Source organism: Lissotriton helveticus, chromosome 3_1 (assembly GCF_964261635.1).
Source record: "Lissotriton helveticus chromosome 3_1, aLisHel1.1, whole genome shotgun sequence".
Classification (NCBI taxonomy): domain Eukaryota; kingdom Metazoa; phylum Chordata; class Amphibia; order Caudata; family Salamandridae; genus Lissotriton; species Lissotriton helveticus.
Window position 1 is genome coordinate 845,838,327 of NC_136061.1, and position 15,527 is coordinate 845,853,853.

The following is a 15,527-nucleotide window of genomic DNA, read 5'->3' on the forward strand; positions in this document are numbered from 1 at the left end:
CACTGCCCCGTCCCACAAAAGTAGGGGGCTGATTAACGGGATCCCCCATCGGTTCTACAACACTTGAAAGACTCAAGTTGCCCAAGGCCTAATTCAGACTCCCGCCACTTGGTTCAAAAGAGACACAATGAATAGGCAAGTCCTGCATTAGGAAAGGGTCAACCCTTGTGGCCACAGAGCCCAAACTAGAATTAAAACCACCCTTAAAACAACGTTAGAACTGCTGCCCAAGATGGAGGATGTAGAGCTCAGAGTGGATATCACCTGAAAAGCCCCATTCGCACACAGCATAAAAAAAATTTAACTACTAAAAAAGGTAACTTATTAGGCAATACAACCCACACAATCTGAATCACACTGTAATCTACAGCTGTTGGAATTACATTTACCGTCAACGTGGTCTGGACAAAAATCACAAGACGCCCCTGTGCTCTATGTCCCTGGGAGACCACAGCAGGAACAATGAAGTTTCATATGCATCCTATATGAGCACCTCGTGGGCCCAGGTTTTTTGAGGTAAAACTATGTGACATTATGAAATGAAATCAAACCACTTAGGGACCTATTGTTTGTCCCTGACCCTTGAGATGTTAAATCCAACCACCTTGACTGGTTAGACCAGCATCCCCAAAGGAGGTCGTGTGTAGAGTGACTCTGTAGACGTGGTTGAGGACTCTAGGTGTAAATCAACTCCAGTCAGGTCTGATAATGGGAGGAATCTATTGGCGACTAGAACAGTGGATCTAGATGGCTCATCCACCCTGATGGTAAAGTACCACTCCCGACCGCCACCCTAGGTTGAAGGTGTTTATAAAAATAACCCAAGAGGGCAATATTAATACCAACACGCTGCTGATGGTTCCTAAGGTCGTGTTGAATGAGCCAGTGAGCCAAACATGGACTTTTACAGTTAACTACAATACAATCCATGCTTAAGTGCTTGATCGATAGGTCCCTCAACTCAACCCTTCTCTCAAACAGAATGTCATCAAATTCATTGATATCAGAGTCTGAAATGCAGGACAACCAATGACAAACTTTGTTTTTGAGCTGGAGGGTTTGTTCCTCGCTTGGAGAGTTTGAATAAGGTATGCCAGTCATAATGGCCACATGTGGGCAACAATCTGGGGGGCGGTATAGGTGGAATTGATTGGGGAAAAAAACTGCCCCTTGGTGTTAAGTCCTTGGTCTTGTGCTCCATATGGGGCTCTGATTCTCCTCAATGAACCATTCTCTGCCTCCCTTTGCTCCAGGGACCTCCAGGCTTGGAAAGAGGGGGGGGGGGGGTGCGATACATTGGGTGGCGAAGCACCCTGGGGCAAGTGTTGGTCCATGATGGGGGCAGAACTCAAAGCCAAAGCTTTGGATATAGGGTCCTGAACTGGAGCCAGGTGAGCCAACAAATTAGTGTAAGTCTTTGATAACTGGGTGACAGCGTCTTCCAAATGTTGTATCCTGTCTGCGAGCAGGGGCACTATCGCAATCACTCTAAGTTGGAATTGATACATCTTGGGGTAAGCGTCTCTCTGGGAGGCCTACTTCTTTTGCGGTGACCTCACCTCTCCAGCCCAAAAAATAGTCCAGGGTGTTGCCTCGCCGAGTTTTAGTGCCAGGGTCTCTGTCCCCAGGAAGTCTAGGCTGATTCTGGTCAAGCCCTACCAGGGAAAGCGTAAGACAAAGCCCCAAATTGGAGGCTCTCTGTATTCTGGTGGCAAATCAGAAAAGTAAGTGGGGTGGCCTTGCCTCTTTCGGGCGCTGGACGGGCCCAGGATGGACCCGCCATTCGCCAGGGTGCGGGCTGCACAGCGCGACCTCGTTGTGCTATATAGCGCTTAGAGTGGCATCAGCAGGTGCAGAGAATGATGTGGCCTGCCTCTAAAACTCCTCAGGACCATGGACACGTCATCCCCATCGACAACACTCCCGCACAGCGGGACCTCTTGATCAGGGCTCTAGTCGGGGTACCACGCGGGTGGACAGCGTCCCCCAACTTATTTTACCGGGTGGACGCCGTCCCCCCTGCCAAACAGCTGGACTTCACTCTTTGCCTCTCTGGGACGAGGAGCTCGCTTCTAATGGGTGAGGAGGGGAGGCAATGAGCCCAATGGTGCAAGCCACCTTTTGTGGCATCACTTCCTGTCATGGCGTCACTTCCGGTGACAGCGTCCCCCCACTTCTTTTTTTAGGACTTGTGCCCTGCTCTTGATGCATTATATAGTGCATGCAGTGGCGGCAGCAGGTGCTGACAATGATGCAGGCTTCCTCCAAAACCCCTAGGGATCCTGGGACACTTAGTCCCCATCCACAACTCTCTGACATACAGTAGTTTTGCTCAGTGCTTTAAATGGAAAAAAATAAGTGAAGGTACTCATCAAATTGATTTAGAGGTGTGGCTAGTGGGTGAGGCTATGGGCGGGGCTAGAGGTGGGACATGATACAATGACACTACTACCATCTGTTGTGTTATTGCTATGTTTGGGTGTTAAACTGAAACGCAACCTATGCCCTGACAGTATTAACAAGTATAAAATGTCAAAATAATTAATACAATCAGCAAATGTTCTGCATTACACTGCAATCTTTGCCTTTTGTTGCTGCATGAGTTTATCAAATCTGCCTCATAATTACAGTGGCCCTGATTATTATCATTTATTTGCATTGGGCTCAAGTCAATACTCATATTCTCGTGTGCGCACACTCTCACACAGGCCAGAGCACACATGCACATACAAAGCAGTCCGCACACTTTCTTTTAAAAAACTTTGTAGAGTATCCACATTCTCTCCCTTCCTCTTTCCTTTACACGTAAACGCGCACACAAGTCGTTAAACACTCTCAATCAAACACTCACACAAAAGGCTCATGCAGGATAAAGGACGCTTTCAACTCCTTACCTCCCGTGGCTTCCTTAATTGCCGCTCTCAGTATGTCGTCTGGATTCCAGGTTGTGGACAAATGCACACCATAGTGTAAATGTGATTAACAGAGCAGGATCTGAATGGTAGGGATACTGCTTTGTCAAGCTCAGCGTGAAGGTGACATTTTCAACACCCACAAGTCTAAGAAGACATAATGCAACTGAGCTGCTGTTGAGCTACGGTTCAGCAGGGGCTCAGCACAAGGCTCCAGGGGTAATTAACCTCTCAAGAGTATCCGGCAGAATTAGCGATGAACAGTACATCAGACATGAGTACCGGTACTCTCCTTGGCGGGGTTGAAGTGCCGGTACTCGAAGGGATAGAAATCAGAAGTGCCGGTACTCCGTACTGGTGAGTACTGGCCCTTTTAAAGCACTGGTTTTGCTGATGAAACTTTCTGGCATAATGCAGGCTCTGTACTCTGTTGCTTAAGGTTTGTAGGATTCCATCTTTTAAGTGTCAGTATCATAGATGGGAAGGATATAAAAACAGGAGAAGGATACTTAGGGGGCATATGTATCAAGTCCTTTTCCCGTTCTCAAACGGGATGATTCTCAGAATCGGTCCGTTTGCGAACGGGAAAAGGCCTTTTGGGATGTATCATCACAAAAGGACATCGCAAAATAGGGAATCTCAAAATTTGAGATTCCCTATTTTGCAATTGCATTTAAGGAATCGCAAATTGTGATTCTTGAAATGCAATTCTGTGAGCAGCCACAAATTGCGATTTGCCCTTAAGAAATCGCAAATTACCACCAACTTCAAGTTGGTGGTAATTTGTGATTTCCTAGAAAATTGCACTTTTATGCATTTTTCAAAGTGCCAAGAGGTGCACATACATGCCCTTTGGGCATGTATGTGCGCCCCATCTGCACACATGCATATTTCAGGGGTGCAACAGGGTGTCCTTTTGACACCCTTGCACCCTTAAAATTGCATTTGCAATTTGCGAGTACCTAATGGGTACTAGCAAATTGCGAATGTCTTCCCATTCATTTCTATGGGCCTCCAGGCCCATGGGAATGAATGGTAGGGTATTCCTTAATTGCGATTCGCAAGTTGCGATTCACAATTAAGGAATATGTAGGAATCGCAATTATTATTGCGATTCCTATATGCATTGCATTTTGCGAGTCCTTAATAGCGATTTGCTAAAAATAGCTATTAAGGACTCGCAAAACATTTTTTTAATACATATGCCCCAAAGTCTTCTTTGGGAGAAAATACAGAATGACGCTGTCGGGCTGTGGAGTAAGAAGGTTAGGAAGAAAGGGTCCATTGTCGAACCTAGAAAAGAAGAGTAATATTGGAAATGTCTACATCAAGTGACTCTGGAAACGGGATCAGAGCTTGAAAGCAAAGGGATCACCTGAGGCAAAATTCTACATTGATACTTGGGGCTCACCTGAGAGATTCAATAGTATCAGCTAAACTAGGACCTAAAAGGCCACTGGTTACATGTGAGAACATTCTTATGTAGAAATGTTGTCAGCATTGTCTGAATATGATTACTTCCAAATGTAGAGCAAGTTTATTCATCATTTTGTGCTCGTCTGACCGTGGCTTGGTCGTCTAAGTCAGATTACACAAATGTCTTTTATGCTTTTTTATTTTAAATCCTGCAAATCTTGCATAAAGCAAACTCTCCTGGATCTGCGTTGGACACTCCAGCTAAAGATGCATTATTAGGACACCTCACTTTTGATACTCATGTATATAAACTGTCCCAAACTACTCTGTCGTCTTTCCGTCCACACTTAATTTTCATGACTCTTGCAAAAGTACTCTAGTGGGCACAATAGATTTGTGAAAAGTGTAGCTCGTAATGTTCTGCGGACCCTAAAGGTATGGGCATCAAAAGTCTTCTATTCGTAAGGAAGGGGTGCATTTTTACCTTGAGTGTGATTGCGCTGCATTATATATGTGCATTTTCTTTGCAAACTTAATTTGAAGGGACTTTATGGTTACAATCCAAAAACGAAAAACGACTTAAATGCTGTAGTTAAGGTTTTCAACGTCATCATAACACCCTATTGCACTGCCCTTGACCTCACACTTGACATCAAAGTTGACTTCATAGATAACTTCACAAATGTTACACATTTTACATGTCTTGGATATTAAAAACTGCTCTTTATAAAAGACTTGTTAACATAACTCTAAACATCTAAATGTTCTTTATAGTTTAGATAAGTGAAGGACAAAGACGCTGTTATTACATTTTCAATTTTTGATATTTTCAGATACATGAATTGCAGTCTACAGAAGGGCTGCAAACATCTAGACATCCTCTGGAGATGTTATTGTGTTAACAACTGCAGCTGCAGTTACACTCACAATCACTAGATGTCCTCACGAGATAGCATGTTGATAATAAAGGCTGTTCTCAGCAACCCTATTTGAAAACGTGCAATTCTTGTTTGCTTTTTGATGCTACAGATAATGCCAATGGCGAGTTCATATGTGAAGTCACCTGTGACATAATTGATGATTATAATTTGATGTTGTAAGAGATCATATGTTTGAGATCATGAGCAGATCCCTGAGGTCAAAATTAGGCCCTAGTAAAATTTTAATTGCACTCCGACATTTGTGAAGTTCTGGAATTTTGCATTATGTGAAATTTGTGAAATTTTTTCAAATATCACTTTATGTGATTTTACACAATTTTTTTTTATAAACAAGCACACATCTTGCGCGAAAAAGCATTGTCAGATACCAGCAAGAGACTCGTTTGCACCGAAAAGGTCAAGCGGTCTCCTGCTGACATCTCACATGAGGTGCATGCTAGGGTACAAATATTACACAAAATACCAGCAAACCACATTTCACTATGAAAGTGTAATTTGGAGACATTTTGATAGAATTTCACAAAATTTCACCAGAAAGAAATTGAGAGATTTCACACGCCCATAGAATAATGTTTGCATACCTAACCATAACTAAATTTCCATGGTTTTAGATCTTAAGTGCATCCGTAACGCCTCTTCAACTGATTATTTAAAGGGAGTTTTTAATGATCTCAATTAGTTACTAATGTCAGTACACTTCTATATAGTTTTTAAATTTTTTTTTTCTGTGAATGGTTTGTTTAGAGTGATATTCTTATGGAACAACCTGAACACCGTCTACAACCCAGAGCCGGCCTTTCCTTAGATAGCGCTGTGGGCGAAACCACTATGTGCGCTCTCTCTCCCTCGTTAGGTCTCGCCTGTTAATGCGCTTGCGCATTAAAGGCGAGATATATAGGGGCTTATCGAGAGTTTATCAAACAGGCGATTTGATGCTGTGACCGTGCGCTTTTAGGTCAATGCGCAAGCGCATTGACCTCAAAAGCGCGTGCACATCAAAGCCAGCCATCTGTTCCCCAGCTTGTTGCCGCCTGCAGCTCTTCCCGCTCCGCCCCCTGCTGCATCAAAGCCTTTCATTTCCCCCAGCGTGCGCTCTGACTCAGCCATTTCTCCCCCCCTAATTATTCATGGCCGGCTGGCCGTACTTTCAGTTTCACGGCCGCCAAGCCGTGTCTCCTTTTATTTTAACTTTTTTTAATTTTATTTTTACATTTTTTAGTTACCGCCGGTTCTATCCATTCCACCTCTCTCCCTTTCCTTTCTTCGGCGCAATTGGAAGCTTGGCTGATGATAAATTAATCAATACATTTACGTAATATACCCAATTTTCACTGCCCGTTTTGGTACAATTGTCAATTTTAAGCAATGTACCTCCGCTATCAAACACTAATAGGGGCTGACTTTATTCACACATAATGGCACCTAATCGCCAGTTTTAGTTAATGACCAGTATGAGTCAAAGAGTCTTTCACCACTCATATAGTCTTTCCTCACTTTTTGCCGCTCTTTTGATTTAACACAATTGCGGTTGACGCTCCAGCTCTTACGTATGTCTTCAACCAATGAGCTTTCAGAGACTTCCATTTTATTCACTTCCTGGTTCCAGCCCTCACTCGTCCACTACCTGGTACCGAGTGATTTGTTGTGGGGCTGCAACTTTGCCGTATACTTTATGAAGGTAAGATTCACTGTGTCTTGCGCGGTAATTTTGGTTGTTGCATCACTATTGGTGAAAACCTGAGCCAAACACCATGTATTTGATGTGGTGAACACGCGCTACCCACTCGGGAGTAACATGGTTTTAGCAGTGGTTTGCTCACGATTTTCAGAGTTTTGGTGTAATGGGGCCAACACAACAACAGGTCTGTTATGCATAAAAAAAGAAGGTAGAAGTAAAGCCAAGCATATGCATTCCTATTTGTGAGAGCAATAGCAAGCTGTGGCGTGGATTTTTTTTTTAAACCATCTTTTCGTTTGCTTTTCAAAGAACTGAGCTTGAAAGTATCGCATGTAGCTTCTGTTATGTATTATTCAATTACGGCTTTCTTGCATGGTAACTAATTTCTGTATTGCCTTCATAAGTATTTCTTTATCCACTTTCGTAGAAAATATACTTCTGCATATAACTAAAGAGAATCGTATTAATTTCTCTTGAATCAAAAACAATAGTTATGTGTATGTTGCGGCTAGTTTGTTTATTGCCCCTCTTTTCAACTGTGATTTCTTCCTGTAACCTCATAGGCCAGTACTTAACCTCATTGGAGGGATACCATGTAGAAAACGAACATTTTGAAACTCAAAGGCATATAGACTGTGCACCTTAAAATCTGATTGCTGTCTTGCAATTAAGACCGTTCAAAGCTATAAATGGACTGCCATGAATTGGTATGCTGCACCCGGTTCTCACTCTCTCCTCCAATATCCCTCAACTGCTCTCCTCTCTCTCTCACTCCAATCCCTCTCCCTCCTTCCCTCTCGTCCTCCCTCTCTCTCCCTCCCCTCACTGTCTCAATCTCCCTCTCTCCGTCTACCTCTCTCCCTTTCCCTCACTTCCCTCTCCCTCTCCCTCTCTCCTCTCTCCTCTCTCACCCTCTCCCCCTCTCTCTCCCCCTCTCTCTCCTCTCTCCCTCTCTTTACCTTCCCCCTGCTCTCCTTTTTCTCCCTCTCCCCATCTCCCCCTCTGCCTGCTCTCCTCTCTCTCTCCCTCTCTCTCTCCCCTCCGTCCTTTGCTCTCATCCTCCCCCTCTCTTTTTACCCTCCCTCCCTCTCTCCCTCTACCCTCTCTCCCTCTACCCTCTCTCCCTTTCCCTCCCTTCCCTCTCCCTCTCTCCCTTTCCCTCTCTTCCCTCTCCTCTCCCCGTCTACGTCTCTCTCTCCTCTTTCCCCCTCTCTCTCTCCTCTCTCTCCCTCTCTTTACCCTCTCCCTCTCCCTGCTCTCCCTTTTCTCCCTCTCCGCATCTCCCACTCAGCACCACCACAGCACCACTCAGCACCACCACAGCACCACTCAGCACCACCACAGCACCACTCAACACCACCACAGCATCACTCAGCACCACCACAGTATCACTCAGCACCACCACAGCACCATTCAGTGCCACCACAGAACCACCACAGCATCACACTGAACCACCACAGCACCACTCTGCACCACTCTGCACCACCACAGCACCACCACAGCATCACTCAGCAACACCACAGCATCACTCAGCACCACCCCAGCAATAGTCAGAACCACCACAGCACCACACAGCATCACCACATCATCACTCAGCGCCACCCCAGCATCACTCAGCATCACCACATTAACACTCAGCTCCACCGCAGCATCACTCAGCACCACCACAGCACCACTCAACACCACCCCAGCATCACTCAGCAAAACCACAGCATCACTCAGCGCAAACACAGCATCACTCAGCGTAACCACAGCATCACTCAGCGCAACCACAGCATCACTCAGCGCAACCACAACATCACTCAGCACAACCACAGCATCACTCTGCACCACCACAGCATCACTCAGCACCACCACAGCACAACTCAGCACCACCACAGCACAACTCAGCACCACCACAGCACCACTCAACACCACCACAGCATCACTCAGCACCACCACAGTATCACTCAGCACCACCACAGCACCACTTAGTGCCACCACAGAACCACCACAGCACCACACTGAACCACCACAGCACCACTCTCCACCACCACAGCACCACTCTGCACCACCACAGCACCACCACAGCATCACTCAGCAACACCACAGCATCACTCAGCACCACCCCAGCAACAGTCAGCACCACCACAGCACCACTCAGCATCACCACATCATCACTCAGCGCCACCCCAGCATCACTCAGCACCAACACATTATCACTCAGCACCACCACATTAACACTCAGCTCCACCGCAGCATCACTCAGCACCACCACAGCACCACTCAACACCACCCCAGCATCACTCAGCACCACCACAGCATCACTCAGCGCAAATACAGCATCACTCAGCGTAACCACAGCATCACTCAGCGCAACCACAGCATCACTCAGCGCAACCACAGCATCACTCAGCGCAACCACAGCATCACTCAGCACCACCACAGCATCACTGGTTCAAATATGTTCTTTCAATGTTTCAAGCTGTTTTCAAGCTTTCAAACTTTATTACAAATCACAAAAAGATGTTAATATTTCACTTTTGTTCTTGGATTTTCGTCACAATAAAAAACACTGAACATAATCTTCACAAAAGTTATTTACAAAACTTAAAGCTATTGACATTACAAATTAAATTAATTATTTAAAAAAATTAAAATCCATTGTTATTTGTAATATCAATACATCTAAGTCACGTAAATACAAAACATGTTGCATTACAAATGCTATAGGTGTCACATTTGCGAAAGTTATAACTATTGGCATTGTAAATGACAAAGCTATTAATTTAGCTATTTTCAAAAGCAACACATAAATAAAAAAAAGTCATTTATAAGACCAATAGCTCAAACTTTCCTAATGCGAGACCTATTGCATTTCCAATGCTTGTTTTTAATAATCTGTGTATTAAAAGCTTTGGAGGGGTAAAGAAAGGCAGGGAAGGTTACTATGACTCAGTTGCACCTAGAGGATTGGGCCCAGCAGTGGCTGATGCCAACCCGACTTGTTGGGGGTAGCTTGGACAGTATGGGGGAAAGAAGAATTAAAAAAACTATAGTTTAACACTTTCCTTTCACTGCCGGCCCGCGATCTTCTGCTCCCTCGCCGTGCCACGCTGCTCCTTGCACTACAATTCCCGGGAGCACAGGCTCTCAGACTTTCCACGCAATCCCAGTGCTTTTCTCATGCAATTACTCCAAACATGAGAGAAGTGCTGGGATTGGGCGAAGCGGGCCAGCTTCACGCTCCAGCAAGGACTGGGAGCCTGTGCTCCTGGGCACTGTTGGTATCTCCGAGGAACAGCCTGGAGATATCAAAGTGTGCATGTTGGTTTGGCCGGTCGTGTATGGCCGGACAAACTGACGTACACACTTTTAGTGCCTACCACCACTCCCTCCCTGTTGCTGACCCGACTTTGCACCACCTGCCCTACACTTGCATATTGAAAGTGAAAAATAAAATGACAATAAAATAGTTTTATTGTATCTTTATTTTTCTTCTGTCTGCTGGCATTTCACCAGCGGGTCGACCCTCCTCCACCATAGCGAAGGTCGAAGTGGCTCCGATTGTGTCTCGTCAGACAGTACTGCCCTCTTTTGCATCAGCACAAGTAATGCTATCAGAATATAGGGCAAGTCTGACACTGCCATTCCGCTCCCTCAAGGCATCGAAAACAGAGTTCACTCATGCCAACATCTGGGATGCATTTGTGAATTCCGCATTTGAATATAGAGCTGTATAGCCCACCTTTGCAACCTTCACTGGTGTCTTCTGTGCTTCACAAGAAAGGATTAAATTTATTCCAGTGCTCAATTGTGGAGCTGCTCAATTAGAATGTGGTGGTCTGCCACGTTGGAGGTACAAAAGCAATCAAAGTACTTTGTCCACCGCTGTCATAATAATTTCTTGGATGTATTTCAATACTGACTCTGTCTCTGTGAAGCCTGATTGGTGGTTGTGGAGTATGGTACATGTCATTACATACACTTGGCATTGCTTAATAACAATGTGTTTGGTACCATGCTCGGACAAGGTAGTTTAGAAATCTGCCTGTGGTTAGGTGTATCTGTCACGTTCACATTGTGGGGCATATTTATGAGGGGAGTTATGTCTCTCTTGCACCACGCAATGTGGTGGAAGCGCGACGCAAGCCCAAAATGCAATTTATGAAGCCACGGAAGGCCACCTTGCAGTGCCCTGAGAGGCTTCATAAATCCGGAGTAATGCAGTGCAAACCACTGCGTTGCGTTACTCTGCTCTGGGAAGGCGTTCCATTGACGCTGCATGGGTGTTCCCCTGCAACTCCCATGGTTTTTGACGAATTCCCAGATTTAATAAAAGTGTAAGGGGGATCCCAGCACCTTTACCCCTTTGAATCCTGGGTAGCGCTGTACAGGATTTCGCACTTGCATCAAAGTTTATAATAACTTTTACCAAAGCTGGAGAAGCCATTGCCGTATCTCTAGGCACACGTGTTTCTGGATTATTCCGTAATCAGTAGAGAATTATTCTGGGGTTGCTGGACATGATGTCACAAATGTCTTCAGGTCAATACCACTCTGGACATGCAGGAGCTTGGAAACTCTTCAGCTTGTCGGCTATTCGGAGCCTTTTTGAACATTATGGGGTAGACCTGGGAATGCGCCAAAAAGGTACGCCTTCTCAGGGGAGGCGTAACGAGGAGAAATATCTTTATTTCTCTTTTTTACTTCCTCTTTCTATGTGGACTGCATTCTGCAGTACACATAGAAAGAGGAAGGTGCCTCGCAGGATTGTTTTTGTGCAGGAAGGTGCCCCATTCTGCACAAAAACAATCTTGCATGCAACGCGACGGCACCCTTGCACCAGGGTGCCTGCATTGACTGTGCCGGCGCAGGGACAAAGCTAGGAATGCTCCATAATCTTTGAAATACGGCACATACCTGCTCTCTCCCTGTCGCACAGTGCAGCACAGCACTGCATGGTGACCTGCTGCGCTGTGTGAATTTCACATCAAAACACCCCTGTGTTTTTCCATCATCAGGGATGTCAAGCTTTGAAGTATCTGGGATCCTGCTCTGTGACCATGAAGCATTAGAGCACAATGCAAGGAGCGAGTCTGCTGAGGATCTCAATGGCCACTGATACAACAAGTGGCTCTAAGAGCTAGGAGGACGGATCACTGACATATTATCGAAAGACACATTATCGAGATACTAAAATATCGACACAAATATATCGGAAGCATTAATATCGACATCCTATACTTAACCTAACATATACCAAAATATCGGAAACATAATATCGATATACATAAACACCGATGTCAAAATTATCGACTACATACATATCGAAGACCATAAATATCGATCACATTAAAATGTATACAAAAGTACTAAAATATCGATTTCACTAATATCGCCAACAATAATATCGTAATTTAAAATATATCGATAATAATAAATATGTATATAAACATAATTGCTATCGCCAAAAATTATTATTTTCTATAAAATAAACACCTCTCATTTATTTATACATTTTAAATAATTTTTTTAATTCAACAACATATAATAATTATTATTTATATTTCCAAAATATTTAAAAATATATATTTTATTTACTTGTAATCATAAATAAATTACATTAACCTTATCTAACAACATGAAAATCCTAACCGAAATTCAAATCTACTAACTAACCAATAAACACACAGAAATACTAAATTAACCAATAGCAAACTAATTGCTAATTACAATACTCTATATAAACAATTATCCATTAAGCACAAACCACATGCTAAAAAAAACGAAAGGAGACACATCTATGGATGAATTGCACTACAACGACAAGAACATCAAAATTAGAAGAATTGATTCATGACTTTCAAGTAAGTAAATCGAATAATATAAATATATTTTACTACTAAAATGTAAATTAATTACTAAATATGCACTTTTCCATTTCTCCATTAACTACAGATTAGTATACTAAGATATACCACACAACTGATTTATAATTAAATAAAACGCTAAAATTTGTAAATATATTGTCTATATTTAAAACACATTTAAATCTTTTTAATAAAATACAAACCATATTATTAAAATCCTATACTTTTTTATTTCTCTTCTAACGCTGCAGATAACTATCCTAACAAATACAAGAATACAGAACTCAAACATAAAGATACAACTAAGAAAGTAAGTATAATGACTCACTAAATTAAAAGCTAAAATCCAAATAAATGAGGACATTTTGTAACTAATTATACATATCTCCTTTCTATGTTTTACTACCACTACAGACAATTCGACAGACAACAAACAGAGAAAAATACTCAGAGAACGAAAGATACACAAAGCTAAGTAAGTATATTCAACATCTTCATTAACTAGTAACATGTTTAAAATGAAACACTGGTTTACATTTCTAAAACATAGGAAAATTTGTATTTCAGAAACGACTACGTAAGACTATACTACAAAAGAACAAACAACAACATTATACAATCAAAAAGAACACTTACAAAGTAAGTACCTCCAAATACAAAACTAAGAGTTAAAACGCCAAAAACAGCACATGTTCTAATTAATAACAAATGTCTACTTTTTTTCCCTCCTAAAACTACAGAAAACTCTACTGTCAAAAACAAGAAAATAAATTACCAATTCACAAAGATATAACAAAATAAGTGTGTATATATAATAACGAAAGTAACAGATAAAGGTGTCGATTCCGATCCGGTAAAATGCGCTCAGATTCGTCGTACGGGGCATTTTTTCCCCGTACGAATCGTATCCGTAGACGTCCCGTACGTACGATGAAGTACGATCCGTACTAGGTGCCGAACTCCGTACGAGTCGAACAGGACTCCGTACGACTCAAATCTCCATACGAATCTCACTCGGAACCCGCTGTACGTGACATCGCGGCTAGTTTTTACGACCCAGCAAGTACGATTCGTATCGGGTACGCACCGTACGACCCTTTTCCTACGGGAGCTGAAAACAGTCGTAAACGCACCGTTCGCGCCGAAACAGGTACAGAACGCCCCCCCCGGGTACGGGACGTACCCCCCATGATCGCAGGGGTACGCGCCGTACCCCTGTGATCATGCGGGGTACGTTCCGTACACCCAGCGTACATGGGGTACGCGCCATACCCCATGTACGGTGGGTGTACGGCACGTACCCCATGTACGCTGGGTGTACGGCACGTACCCCGCATGATCACAGGGGTACGGCGCGTACCCCTGCGATCATGGGGGGTACGCGCCGTACAGTGTGTAGGTGATCATGCGCTTTTCCGTACGAATCGACGTGTACCGTACGAATCGCGTCCAGGTCGGTCGATCGGGATCGGAATCGTCCGGTCGTACGGCGTCCGTACGAGTCGTACAGAAACGGCTCCGGATACGAATCGTACGGACGGGGATTTTACCGGATCGGAATCGACCCTAAAATGTTAAAAACCTAAAGACATGCTAACATTTCTAATAAATCTTTTTTTTCCAGATACTACTACAGAATACTCTACTAAGAAATAACAGACAACTCTACTCCAACGTCCTATCTAAAAGTAACAAAGTAAGTATATTCACAAATTTTTTTAATATCCTAAAGTTATTAGCAGCCAATTTTATAGAAAAATTGGCCCTGAAACTCTAAAAATCTACAAAAGCAAATCATTAAAATTACTCTTATTTTTACCTTACAGATCAGAGACAAACAGAAAACACAGTCAACAACCGAAGAATAAAGCATATCAAAATATTTCACAGATTTGAACAAATTGTAAGTATATACTAAAGTATTGTTTAATTAATTATTTTTATACACAAACATTACCATTTACATAACTAATAAATATATCTCTTGTAGATTTACAAACAACAAAATGACTGAGGGAGCAGAATTTGTGACCAGCCAGAAAGGAAAGCTATTACTCTGCTACATGGGTTACACTTATACCCAGGAGAAACAATAGGGGTTGAAAGTAAATTGGAAATGTTGCAAATATTATTCTAACAAGTGTTATGGAAGGGCAACAACTAGAGAAGCAACTGTACTTTATACAAGGGAACACAACCACCCACCAAACATAACAGAAATAGAAGTTAGAACAGCATTAGAAAACATAAAAGAAGCAAGCACAGGTTCCCAAAAACCAACCAGTGTCATATTAAAAGAAGAAATTCCCAAAATTCCTAAAACAGCAACAACACAGATGCCAAATGTTCGTGCACTAAAAAGAACTATAGCACGAACAAAAAAAAGTACTACTACTACCACAACACCTCCAAGAACATATAGTGATATAAGTTTAAATGCCAACCAAACCATAACTCTAAACAAACAACCATTTATCATTTACGACAATGAAAGCAACGATAAAGGACTTATAATTTTTGGAACAAATCTTAACTTAATAAAACTTCAGCAAACTCAATATTGGATGATGGACGGGACTTTTAACATTTGTCCCAAACCATTTTTCCAATTATACACCATACATGGCCTATATAATAACTGCAACATACCTCTTCTTTATGCACTACTACCAAATAAAACTAATTCCACATATATGGAATTATTAAATATAATCAAACAAAAAACTAA